This window comes from Patella vulgata, chromosome 2, assembly GCF_932274485.2.
Source record: "Patella vulgata chromosome 2, xgPatVulg1.2, whole genome shotgun sequence".
In the NCBI taxonomy this organism is placed as follows: domain Eukaryota; kingdom Metazoa; phylum Mollusca; class Gastropoda; family Patellidae; genus Patella; species Patella vulgata.
This window is the reverse complement of record NC_065880.2, coordinates 68,707,075-68,721,240: the sequence shown is the minus strand read 5'-3', so window position 1 is coordinate 68,721,240 and position 14,166 is coordinate 68,707,075. Positions and strand designations below refer to the sequence as shown.

Here is a 14,166-nt window from a genome sequence, read left to right as displayed (position 1 = left end):
GACGGCCCTAGTCCTTAATTCACATCATTCAATCTTTTGTTTTCTTATAGAAGACGTTATTTAATTCCGTTTGTGAGCTCTGAACAATCTAACCGTTTCGGTCATTTAAATATAAAAAAGATCACAAGATTTTACTCTAAGAAGAATTGATCAAAGTATGACACACGTCAGATATAATAAATAAATAATGATGATAATTGTATAAAATAGACATAATCGTTTGGTTGAATTGCCCTTCAAAGAATTTTCCTGCTTTTGTAAATGGATTCTGCCAGGACAAGATACTCACTAAATGTATTTATAAGAATGCCAATGAAACAAAGTTATATTAAATCTAGCACTTGAGTGGAAAAAGATATTGACCTGTTCAAAATTTACAAATATAAAATATTTTATACATATAAACACTTGGTAGTAGATCTAAGCGGTATAATACTACTCTGTCTCATTCTTTACTATCACAGTAGTCTTTCCTCTTCCTCTACCGACGGCTCTTCTAAACTTTCTGGACAACTTCCACCCTCTTCTCCTTCACCCTCCCTCTCATCTTCATCTTCATCATCATCGTCATCATCACTACTTTCATCTAAAAAATATATATTATTAATTCAAAATAAAAGAGCTTCAGCATTAGCATAACCTACCCACGTAATGAAATATTGAATGATTTAATATTTTCCAGTAAAGTTATCGGAAAGTTTGTAATAAAAGCATTAGACCTACTGCCCCCCTCATATGAATTTGCTCGTTCTTCAACACTACAGCTACAAATTCAACCATCTATATTGAAAACTGCGTTACAGCCATAAAGTTCCAGAATAAAGTCCAAATATAGTGTATATAGTCATACACGATCATGATCATATAGTTATTCAGATCGATCAAATCTAACTTAAGTTATGATTAGTTCAGGTTTTGATTAATTTCACACCACCATCTATATGTGCCTTCGATAAATAAAGTAATAATAATTATGTTAACTGTTTCGTATAACACATCCACGTTTTTATTATAATCGTATGTTCTTAATGATTGCATAATAACAAGGGTCTTTATATTAAAGTTGGGGGGGGGACCGAATGGTTAGCGCGTGCACGCTGTATCATAGGGTCTTTCATTGAGTCAGCTGGCGTGGTTTCGATTTCCCGGTTGTACGTGACAAGGAGTAATTTTTATAAAACTATAAAACTATCTGAATTTTTGTACCTTTAATTGATTTTCCATCCGCGTATTTCAAAGTGTGGGTGGGGGGGGGCTCTTTTTACGGATTGTCACCAAATAGTAATGACTAATATTCCGATTCAGTATTATCAAAATTCATATCCTGTGGACAAAACGTGTAAATTCGGCTACCACCGGTGTCTGATGACAGTCGGGCAAAATACCAATGCCGCCACTCCCGCCTCCCGCCCAAACAAATAGTCCAGTACGCCTATCCATGTTGAGTATGATATTTAAATCATACACGACGATGTAACGCATTAGGTCTACATTATGTTCAACAGTTTGATTTGGATGTTAGTAAATATATAGTAAATTGTTTAAATTGAGTTATGTGTCAATCGTTTCTACATACTCTCAGCTGTTAACCAATAGCCGGATGAACACGGGGTTACAAGGTTGCATACAGCCATTTTCTTTGAGAACGAAGAAAACAGTCCAATCACTAGACATTAAAGAAGAATTTATAGTCCCCGTGGTGAAATAGTGATAATTGACATTAGTTTAGAGAAGAAGGTCACAATGGCAATTGCTTCAAATAGGACAATAGAAAATCCCACAGTTGGGAAGATTCCAGTGGTGAATTTTATATAGCCGAGGTTCGCACTTTGGCATTTTAATCTACGAAGAAGGTTAACGTGTTTACTGCGTCAATAACTAAGTCTTTGTATTCAATCGAGTTGATTTTATCAAAAGTATACACAAACCATCTACGATAGACGACCGTAGTTTATTTTCTCGTAGACAACAATCGATTAGAACACAACCTAATACCAACTTTAGAAAGATTAGAGTCCTGTCTATTTAGTTTTATAATATTGTGACCGTGAGGTCCGTCAGATATTACAAGAGTCTGGAATGGTTCTTCAAATCTTTAATACTGGAAACTTATAATAACAATTATCCACATACACTTACAGGACCGCGGATAACCGACTAGTACCTTATGCTACTAAGTCGGATAGACCTAAATGACTGACGTATCAAGTACAATCACATATTTATATGGAATTACTTCTAATCACTTGGCTAGATCAAGTGTTGACATAAATAAGCATTGATGTAATAATGTACAATATAAGAAATAAAACAATGGTAAATAAAACAATTAATAGATTAATCATACGATTGGCATGTTCACCAGGTAGGCCATATTGTCAGTTACTTTCTATCTATAACAGTTTTATAAACAATAAGGGATTATAATAAATTAACATGTCATTAGGATTACATAACATTTCACCCTTGGCTAGTCACCTTTTAATAGCACACATACAATTAATGTTTTAAAGGAATAGAAAAGTTATTGTCCCGAGAGTTTAAATAAATTCAATCTGAGGGCTTTCACTTTTAAAATTAATAATGCATTATCTTAAATATTCAAGATTTAAATTATACTATAACCTGCACGGTTATAATATATATTTCCTTGATTATTGTACTTTGCACTTTGCCGACAACTCAATGGGTGTTGAACTGTGATTTCTGATTGATTTATATCGTCAAATCTCTCTCTCTCTCTCTCTCTCTCTTTCTCTCTATTATTTAGAAGGAAATGTTCAGATTGTGCTTCTTGTTTTAGAGTAAGGTTTTCGAAGCTGTAAGGACAACCCCAATAAAGACTCGGTTTATCTAAATGTAACGGTTGTGGAATTTGGAATAGACAAACTGAATAGAAAGTGGGATGGGGTGGCTGGTTGGTGCGGGGATGATGAGTGGCTTATGTATCGCGTGCCCTCTAGATCATATTAAGGTCTGTCAGTAATTGTACTATATATTAGTCCCGAAATGATTTAGTTTGTGTGGAGTTGACGTTAAACCCCACTCCCTTTCTCGGAACAGAAAGTTTTATATTCATTTTGTAAACTCTAACGAGAAATTTCTTTTTTACTGTAAAAACAATCCAGACGTTTACTTCATTGAAAAACCAGCCTTCATTAACTTACTATTATATTACACGAATCCGTACGTTTCTTTACATTGTTTTTTCTCCTTCTCATTACTTGGAAGAAATTGATCTGGTAATTATTTTCTTAGTGCAAGACTACAGCTTTTCGAAATAGAACCTTAGAAACATGTAACGTCAATCGATCAGTAAAAATATCCTATGAAACACTGGAAAGATGACTCTATTCACAAGAATGCTTTTAAAAAAAGAAAGAAAAACAGTATGCAATATGATGGATTTGTCTGAAAATGGTGTGACATCGACAAATTCCTATGTTTTCACTTTTGGACAATGTCATTCGATGTTTCCCATAGGTTTCTTTCATTTAATAGATGATTTGATAACACTAAAGACTGCTAGAGGCGATACATTAGTAGAAATTGGTATTTAGATACCTTATCGCCAATAAATGAAATGCGGTGTACTAACTGGAAGTATACTAGTAAATAGAGGTTAATGACCATCTCTTACGTCTGTCTTATAATGAAATACTGGTATGGATATTGGACTGTAGTCATGAAGTGTTCCATGGCAATTAGCCTCGACATTGTCGACAAGCGACCTTTAAGATACTCAATTGTGTAAAAATGGTTTAACAGAATCATTGCCACATCAAGAGACAATAAAAATCACTACTATTCTCGCGATTTTTCAAGTTTCTAACTACAGCAAACACATATTGTGTTTATTTATCATCGTGAAATTTTCTATATAAGTAAAAACGGAATTGCACGCCATAAGTAGACAATGACAATTTCACTTATATCTTGTTCTTATCCTCTATAATTGTCACTCTAACTATATGATCATATAAATATTTATCAAATCTAACTGACCAAATGAGGGCATGGTTCCGAGTTCGACTGAAGTCAGCTTAATACTACGTACACGTTGGATATTCCTTTGACAACCCTATTTTGGCATCTATGTACATTGTTTAAATTGATGTTCAGAATTACATTCGAACCAAAGCGTTACATATGTTATGTGTGCATACTGTAATATTTGAATATGTGAAGAATAGGTTTGTCTAAAATAACCTCCCTCCAGTAATTAAATAATGATACCATTAATGACTCTTTAAACAATTGGTGGAAGCTATGGAACTACTTAAAGATACATTATGTAAGATTTAGATAAAGAGCTAGCCATTCTTGCTATAATAGTTCAAAAATAGATAATGTAAAATGAATATATTGAAAATTTCATTCAAATTACTCTAATGCGGGCGAATATATTAGCCTTTGAAAGTTTGACAAGACGTGTGCAATAATTTCAACCACCGTACTGGTTGTTCGAAGCTAAGTCTCGCTCCTCCATTTTTAGCTTAAATCAAAATATGGCTGAACTGTTCTAATCTATTTAATATCGGAGAAATCCCGTGCCCTCGAGAGTTGATTATGGCCTAGATAAGTTAATTAATGTCCAATTAATAATTTAGAAAACATTTCAGGCCTAAAGAAAGGCCTGCATTAGGCAGATTAAGCTCTTGCTGTATGTTTAAAGAGGCATTACTGAAATTGTGTAAATCTGGTTCCAAAATATTACATCTTTCCAAACATTTATCAACCAGCTGTAAACTTGACACTAATCGGAGCACCAGCGTTTTTCAAATCGGGTCGTTAAACATTTTCGTAATATCTAGCTAGCATCACTCCTTGTGCTTGATATATCATTTCAATTTCCATGCAGTCTTTAGTGGTCAAACTTTAAGCAAGGGGAATACTCCACGGACTTAAATATTTGGACTTTCGGATCATTCATACAATTGTGCTTATTATAAGACGTTACATTAACGATTTACAATAAATCAAATTGGTGATACGGAGGAGAACATAATCATTTTCGTTTATATTTGTTCTATATTTAAGTTCCAAGCCCGTCAAATGTATTGGTCTTTTAAGTAGGATATTCCAAGATAATATTTGGACTCTTCTTGAAGTCATAAGATATTATTGCCATTAAGATAACACATAATCACAAACTGTGTACGGTGTATCAGGAGGGTCCCGTCTTCAATAGCCCAGAGGGTACAGAAAAGTAGGATGTTAAAACCCCATTTCGTTTTTATATATCAAGAGGCTAGTCGCTCATGTATTCATATTTCTATGGAAAATGGACCTTTAAACATTAAAAGGTAATTTTTATAAAATAAGACAGAAATCAATATTAATAATCTATTTACATTTAGAAATTAGAGGCTGCCTCTTCTAGATTGATGTGCATACCGTCACACTAAATGAGAAGAGTTTATACTAGAGGAAAATAATGACAGAAAAATCGTTGTAATTTACAATCAATGCTTTTACGATTTCACTGTAATTTAATATAACGACGCACATAACTTCTATTTGGGTATTAATAATTTGCATGTTAGGGTATGAAAAACCTCAACCGAGAAAATAATAGAACACCCAATTGAATCTGATACATAAAGATCGTGGACAAGTTTATCAAATAGAAAATAAACCTTAATATGACACTCTCTCTTTGATCTTCAGTAAATTAAAATGTTTGTTGTTGGGGAGAGAGGGGCGGGGAAAGTTTGTCTCGGGTCAAATTTTCACCTCTATAGATACAGCCATTGTTGGCAGATAAAGAATTTGGTGGTGTTCCTGTGTGTTGACACAATAAAGAAAAACAAAAAAACCTAAAGTTTAGCGAACAAACCAATATCTGCTTAATCCTTCGAAGCAAACATTTAAACGTACGTAGCTAGTTCCATCACTAATCCAAATAACATACCGGTTAATACTCAATTTGGCTCCTTTAAAACTCACTACAATGCGATGTAAAAATCAAACTTAAACATCTCACTCCCTATCGTGAAAACCCAAAAATAAAGCTAAAGCAGTATTGTATGTCTATCGCCTTTCACACACAGAATGAATCAACAATCTCCTAAGTCAGGGGAAATACTTGTGGATTTACTTTTGCGAAAATGCTCAAACTAGATCTTCACCACCTATTTGTGACTTGCATTAAAGGGGAAGACCAACGATTTTCAACAAGGTTTCCATAAATCTTAAATATATATTGATAAATAATCCCCTCTGTAACACAAACAAAAAAGATTTAATAAGCGAGAAATTATTTTTATTAAAACCGGAAGTGACATACTTGGTTCAACATGCTGACTGGGCTCTATAGTAAGCATACAGATTTGACACAAGTTTACTGCTGTATTGTGTTCACGCGTCGTCCTTTGGCCAAAAATCTGATCAAATCGGTTGTTTATTAGGATGCCCATAATTTTGATCTGTTTATGTTGCAAAACGCTGTCAGCAAGCACAAAAAACATCGAAGCAGACGAAACACACGTCACTTGCAAGCTGTCAATCAAACCACGTGATATAAACAATTAGCCATGTGGAGTGAATTGAGGCACAGCGTACAGTTTAGTATGAGTGAATTTACGCCACGGCTTTGTGTACTAAACGTTAAAAAACCCATAAATTCGTGTTCATGATATCCTAATAAACAGCCCATTTGATCCGATTTTCGGCCAAAGGACGACGCGTGAACACAATACAGCAGTAAACTTATGCCAAATCTGTATGCTTACTATAGAGCCCAGTCAGCGTGTTGAACCAACTATGTCACTTCCTGTTTTAATAAAAATTAATTTCTCGCTTACAAAAACGTTTTTGCTTGTGCTACAGAGGGGATTATTTATCAATATATATTTAAGGTTTATGGAAACCTTGTTGAAAATCGTTGGTCTTCCCCTTTAATCCAACGTCTATCTATCCATTACTGTATGACACCAAACCCCCAAAATTGGAAGGTCGATATCAGATGCAATCCGAATTTATGTTTTCCATCAACGAATGACACATCAATGAATATTCAAGTAACTAAAGGTGCCATTCTCCATATCAATTGAACAACTCTCCAAGCACAATTAAACCCATTTCACAAACAAATGGTGTATTGTTAGACTGGTATCAAGGGATAAAATGAGGGCACTGCTGCTACATAATCCCATTTAACCGTTGAACATAATCTCAGACTGATGGCAAGAGTGATCGGTTTTAGCTTCCAGTCATAGACAATAAACATTCCGTCAAATTGATTGAAATTTACGGACAGAGGGATGACAAATACAGATAGAAAACCTAAAGGCAAAATAAATTCACCCTATTCTATAACGCCTTTAATCAACTTTTATTCTTTTACGATACGGTGGGTAAAGTAAGTTCACAGTATGAACCTACTACTACACCTGCTGGTATGCAAAAAAATAAGGGTTAAAGTACATCTATTTAAATAAATATCCGTAAAATTCTAATTTTAGTTATGTCAATTTAATTTTTACATTTGTTGCTATTGATTTCACAAAACCATCTTTATTTGTTTTTTATAAATAACATAAAAATTCCGTCATCTTTTTCGTACAAGCCAAATCAATATTCATGGATGTATTCTTTAATTCGAAAATGCTCTAGTGTAGAATTTACGGTGGCTGAGCGCCAGAGATACTAAGATAGTTAAGTCCATCGCTCGAGATAATGAAATCCAGCGCTCGAGATAAGGTTCATTTTCGTGTTTAATTCGTGTTTCCATTTTGCTCTTCATAAGGCCATCTTGAGGGCATCTTGTCAAGTTCGTCTTTATTTCGTTTACATTGTTTACGGTCATGAGACAAAGAAGCCCATTGATTTTCAACGATTTCCGATAATTACTGTCAGGTTTATGGCCCTTGATCATTTTGAAAATCTTGTGGCTCTTTAAAAAATCTTGTGGACTCTCTAGAGGTTGAAGTTACTATCCGATAGACTTTAAATTTATGCACGGTGTTTAAAGGAGCTAAATCGCTAATAATTGAGACTTATGGGTCGCATCACATATAATAATGTAATATGAATGTATATAAACTGATTTACATTTAATTGTTTCTGTTTTTACTGTAAATACGCCAGAAGTCTCAATCGAATGGCAATCACTAGCTTTTGGTCATTCCAGTCTACACCGATAGTATTTATTGCGCATGCTCTCCAGATAAGAATATGTCGTCACCGTTTGACATGACTTGTGAAATATATCTAGCCGCGCTCTTCGAGTCCCTTGTTACAAATGGCGCTCAAACGCATTATGGTACACAATTCGTGCACCAAGGGTAAGACGTATATCTCATCTTAAATATTGGATATCAGAAGTCCATCTTTTTCCGGTAAGACCATAACATCAATCTTGATTTAAATTAATAAATAATTCGTGTGTTCAATGTCGAAGACTTTGGATAATACTGAGTTAGAGACCTTGCTACTTTAAGGTCACGAGACGAAGAAGTCAGTTCATATTCAATGATTTTCGATAATTACTGCCAGAGTTATGACTCTTGAACACTTTGAAAATAATTGCGGAAGCTCTAGAGGCTATAGTAAATATCCGATTGACTTTAAATCGACAAACAATCGAAACAAAGTCTAATGATTTATGATAGTTACTTAATAGGGTGTTACTCTTAATCTGATTCTAGTGTGTTGTAACTGTTTTCATTACTGACGAAAAGAAAAAAAAAATGTGCGACAGTCCTTGATTACTGAGCGTACGACTTAGCTGATGTGGGCTTATGTTTTGTTGCCTGGCAACCTATCTTATATGTTCACGTTACCATGACACATGGGAAACGCTTAAACTACTCAAATTCGGCTTTCTTCGCCGACACCGTGGTCCCATCTCGATGTCGTACGATGGCTACACGACGGTATTGCGAGGGCTTCACGTAGTGTTGCCTTTCTAAGACAATCGAGTGAATTCTTGTTTACTTCGAGGAGAAAATGCCCAATGGCACCGACGATCTGACGAAGTAAAGACGAAGATGACAAGATGTCCTCACGATGCCCTCATAAAGGGCAAAATGAACACACGAATTCAACACGAAAATGAACCTTCGCAAGGTCTTTCGACATTTTTTTTTTTTTTTTTTTTTTGGCACGCCAAAGTTTTTGCCAGCGCTCACGACGTTGCTGCCGGAGCCTGCAAAACTCCACATGCATTTATACGATGGCTTAAGATGCCCTCACGAATGACCCGATATTTTTACGATCAGAGCCGAATTTGTACATTTACTGTATCGGGTGTCCATCTCGTGTCCATTTCGGGACAGTGAGGATACCCGGAAATATTTTATTTTTTTAATTTTAAAGCCATTGAATTGGCATTGGCACAAGGAGTTAGGAAATGTAATAAATTTTAGTTAAAACTAGATTGATGTATATATTGCAGAATGTGAAAACAAAGTTTCTACCACAGAATCAGACAGAGAGTAACTCTTTAATATTTATAGTTTCTTGGAAAATGGCGTTTAAAATATTTGCCTTGCCACGATACTTTGTCTTTAGATAAAATATTTTCATTAATGATAATTCAAATTGTTCTCTAGGCTTTAAAAGCTAGTTTTCCTGTATTTATTAATCCAGTGTAAACTTACCCCTAAAACATATACTGTGGTTGAAATTGTGATACAAAATCAAACACAAGTTATAGATTTAGAAAAATAAAATAAAAATAAAATAAGCCAGTTATCACAGTAGTAAAGCTTCCAGGCAGTGAACTAATGATAGATGACAGAACGCATCCCAAGACAACTGACAATTCACGACTACTGATAAAAAATAAGGTATCATTTAGAACAATGACAATTTACCAACTGATTGTTTCGACATCTTGAGGAACTTGAAAGATACTTGCATGTGGGATACTCGTGAAGAGAATTATTGAAGCAACCAAGTCGATAAAACGAATTCCCCAAAGGTTATCATTTTTTTCGACGATTATAGGAAATTTTATGATCGTCTTATCCTGTTTATCCGGATAATACCAGCTAATATTGAGGATGCAATACAAAGACACTGGAAGCTAATGTAAATGTAAAATATTGAATGTTGATAATATGTATTACAAGAACAATGATTCTAACAGCACAATGTGTCATAAACAATAATCAATTTACATGTATGCACTAGTTTTGTCATGAACTTTACATTTAGCCATTGCTATCTTCCCATTATTAGAGGATCGCAGTGGTCTAGCAGTGGGGAACTTGTCTCTTAACTTAAATGTTCAATGTTCGAATCCTATCGTGGGATGAAAAGAATCTTCTAGTTCTCTGTGGTGACACCTGTGGGGCTGACAATAAATGTGTGCCAGGGACGAAAAATCGACGCCTACCCGTGTACACGCTGTCATGCGCGTAAAATAATCGATGCCAGGAGAGGTGTGGGGGCGTTGCTGCCCTGGATGTTAAATCTCATTCCTTCCTAACATTCAGATCAGTATTTTTGCTACGGCTGGTAGACGTATATGAAAGCTTTGCACGAGCAGGGTAAGCTAAGACAGAGATGTCATAAGATGACACATTTTACATAAATATTTGCATTTGAATTCACTATGACGAGCTAAAGTCATGTTAGATTTTAAAACATATTAATCATAAACTGTGTGTAATTTACACATTAGAACTAGTAAATTGTTGCTTGAACTGTGGTGCTACTCATTTAGCGTTTTACGCCAAATAAGTAGAATGATCACGATTCGCTTGTAAAATTATTAAACCAATGAATCTAAAATGAATGAGTTCATCTGACCTCGACATATATCACCCTACTTCACCCGACCACCATTTGTTGTGGGTTTTTTTTCAACTATTTAACAGCGGATGAAAACAAGAATAGCTTACCCAAATCACTGTCTAAATCTGAGTCATCATCATCCAAATCATCTTCACTGGATAAATCACTATCTGATTTTCTATCTTGATCTTTCTGATCTACTGGTAAATAACCACACCTTTTACTGCCTGAAAAGTAAACATATTTATATTATCACTCCCGTCTTCATTAGCCCAGTCGGTGCAGAAAAGTAGGACGTTAAATCTCATTTCATTTCATTTCATTTTATATTATCATTGATTTAACTGATCTGGAATTTTCCTGCACTACGTTGGGTGAAAATGACCGTACGCCCTGTTGCGTTTTATGGACAGATTAGTGATGTATGTCTATTAGAAGATCCTGGTGCGATGAATGTTATATCTTTTCTCACTGTGATACTCGTTTATCTATACCCTGAACGGCAAGAACAAATCTGCAAAAGAACACAAATAACCTGTGACTAATGTAAATAATGACGAATACTTCAAGAAGTGTCAAATTGTCATTATAGCCCGTGATCTAAAAATCGCTATTTTAGTTAGTGACATTATTTGAGACAATGCTGGAGTTTTATAATTCTTTTGAATTCTCATAGCTATATGTCTGATAGGAAGCTATGTTTCATTGAATCAAGACTATGCCACGTCATTAAATCAAGTAATATTTAGTATCTATTACCTGTCCCAATTCACCTAATCGCACAGTCGAGGCCCAAGTCAAGTTAGTAAAGCGATCTTTAATTGTAATGAGTTGGTCTCAGAGGGCGTTATTAGATTACTAAAGGGCAAGAACGGAATGCAAGAATTGGTGGTTACCTTTGTGCCCCCCCCCCCCCCCGAGTGAAATCGGTCAAACAGCACAAGACCAGTTCTGGTTGCCACCAATGACTGCTATATTTCAAATCTCATTTTATGGATGGAATTAAATTAAATGTACACGTACATTATTTTAGGAGCTATAGATTAATATCTATTTCAGGCTTTATGTAATGCGACAGATTTAATTGAGGTTTTATTGACCGGCACTTCTTGTTTTCAAAACAAAAAGGCCAATATATTATTTATAATGTTTCCGATATTTATATGAAAACAAAATTGTATGACATAAATCATTCAGAGGCGAAGTCGTCTTTGAGTCGACATATAAGCTATTTATGGGATGCATGTAATGTTACGTATTCAAACAATCAATTGATAAAAACAACACAACAGACAATGCACCAATCAAATTAGCTAAGTGGAGTTGATGGATTCGGTAACATGAAAATTTCTGGCATTATGTGACATTAGTTTTAACCCCTTCCGTTCAAAACATTTTACCCTTCAGTAAAAATAGCAATAAATAACTCGCCATTATTTCTACAGCTTCCGATACATTTCATCTTATGTCGATAGATTTTACTGAAAGGAAATGTCTCTGTTTTCCCCACCGGTCTTTTATCAATCTTAATGAAATTGAACTTTTACATGCATTCTATATAAAATCATAGCATGCAGTTACAACTCTCCAAAGAGCAATTTTCCTCTCTTTCCTTTTATCTTACATATCTATTGAGATTTTACGCTCGTATGATTCAAATATATTCTATTGTGACCCGGCAACTTTATTGCAATGCCGAATTAAGAATGAATAATGAAATTGCATTGGGCTAGAAGATCCAGACGATTGAACTTTATAAACATTGGACGATATTTAAAAGAGAAAATAAACATATTGCGCTCGACAGTACACGCTCTATGTTTCCTATTGTTTTCCTTTTGATATACGTTTTTAAAATTCCAAATACATACATTTCTCTGTCTTCTGTTTCATACTTAGCATATTAATGTGTATGAAATTGGTATATTTTATTGTTAATCAATCATATTTCTCTGTGGTATAAAATGGGAAATGAAACCCTAACTGTAACTATCTTTGGTTGCCACAATCTAATGTGTGGAGAAAGCCCATGATAAACTGGAATTTGTTTTACAGCCACCTACTATTGTGGTTTAATTATTTCAATGTTTGTTGTAAATGTTAGTTCTAGGATAAAACTAATCAATCAAATGTAGTTATCTTCCAAAAGAAAAAAGAAAATAAATGAATAAGATAGGTTTTAAAAAAAATATCTTGAATTATTTATAATTAATTTTTCCAACAGTCAGCTAGTTTCTTAGGCCTAATTAAAACATAACATAGACTAAATGAATTGGCAGAATATAGACGTTGCAAGTAGGTTGACTACACTATTTCAAATGAAATGTGTTTAAACGTCTTACTTTTCTGCCCCGTCTAGGCTAATGAAGACGGGAGGGGGCGCTATTTGAGCCAAAACACAGACATTCAGTTGTACACATTACAACTAACTAGAAATTAATCCCTTTTTTCGTTTCGGAAAATATCATAAACAAAATGCAATATTCCGTCAATACAGTACTTTGATCATTTGAGACTAACGTATTTTTTCTGCGTTCACGTATGCAATGGTAAGGGGAATTTATCTGGTCAGGGCATTTCCAATTACTCTTTATCCAAATCTAAGTGTCAGTGGCTCTTTTACGTCCACGCCAAAGTTAACGCTGGTGAGCCTAGGATTTTCGCCCCATCGGAACAAAATAGCAACAATTGTCAACTCCGAAGACACTATCCTTGAATAGTGTGAACCAGGCTTCTCGGGGCACACCGGAATTCAAACCTGCGAGATTCTAGTCGAGAGTTAAATGCCCTTACCGGTCTCCATGACCAACGGGAATGTTCTACGTACATCTTTTTAAACAACAATGACGGGAACTGGACGAGCGTCATTAAGTAACCACACCATCACGAATAACCAATATTAACCCAAATACTTTGATTTGATAAGGAAAAAGATAAATCCCAGAAATTGCTATATTCCAGTATGCGTTCTAAATTAACGTCTCTGTTAAATCTGTTTTGAATACATTATAATTAAATTATTACTAAATTATTCATTGAAGTGCTAGACAATGTCAGATCGCAACACACAAAACCATAAATTTCTTGCAATTGATTTACAATCCCAGGCTATTTGACCTCCGTTTGATTTCATAAAAGCGGAGATGTCAAGATTCATTGAAACGTCATCCAGGCATCCTTTGTCATTATCAATGTTTTTTTATTTGTCTTTCAAGTCAAAGCGTTGAAACAATCCTGCTTTATTAACACATTAAAGATACTTAACCTAACCCAAGAGAGAGAGCCGCGATAAAATTCAGGAAAATGGCACCGATATGGCCCACTCGTTTATATTTTATTCATGTTATTGAGAAATGCGAAAATAGAAATAACGAAGAATTGAGGAGATCCAGTTGAAACCGTTTTCAGAACGGAACGCTT

The 14,166-nt window shown here is 34.7% G+C and overlaps 1 long non-coding RNA gene across 1 annotated transcript; it reads right to left on the bottom strand.

Moving 5' to 3' along the window:
• Positions 1-567: 567 nt before the first annotated feature.
• LOC126812538 (uncharacterized) lies at positions 568-13,610 on the bottom strand. The gene is made up of 3 exons (XR_007675983.2): positions 13,540-13,610; positions 10,854-10,973; positions 568-586 (listed from the first exon to the last, which is right to left on the bottom strand). It is a non-coding gene; the product is annotated as an uncharacterized LOC126812538 (long non-coding RNA).
• Between the last annotated feature and the right edge of the window lie 556 nt (positions 13,611-14,166).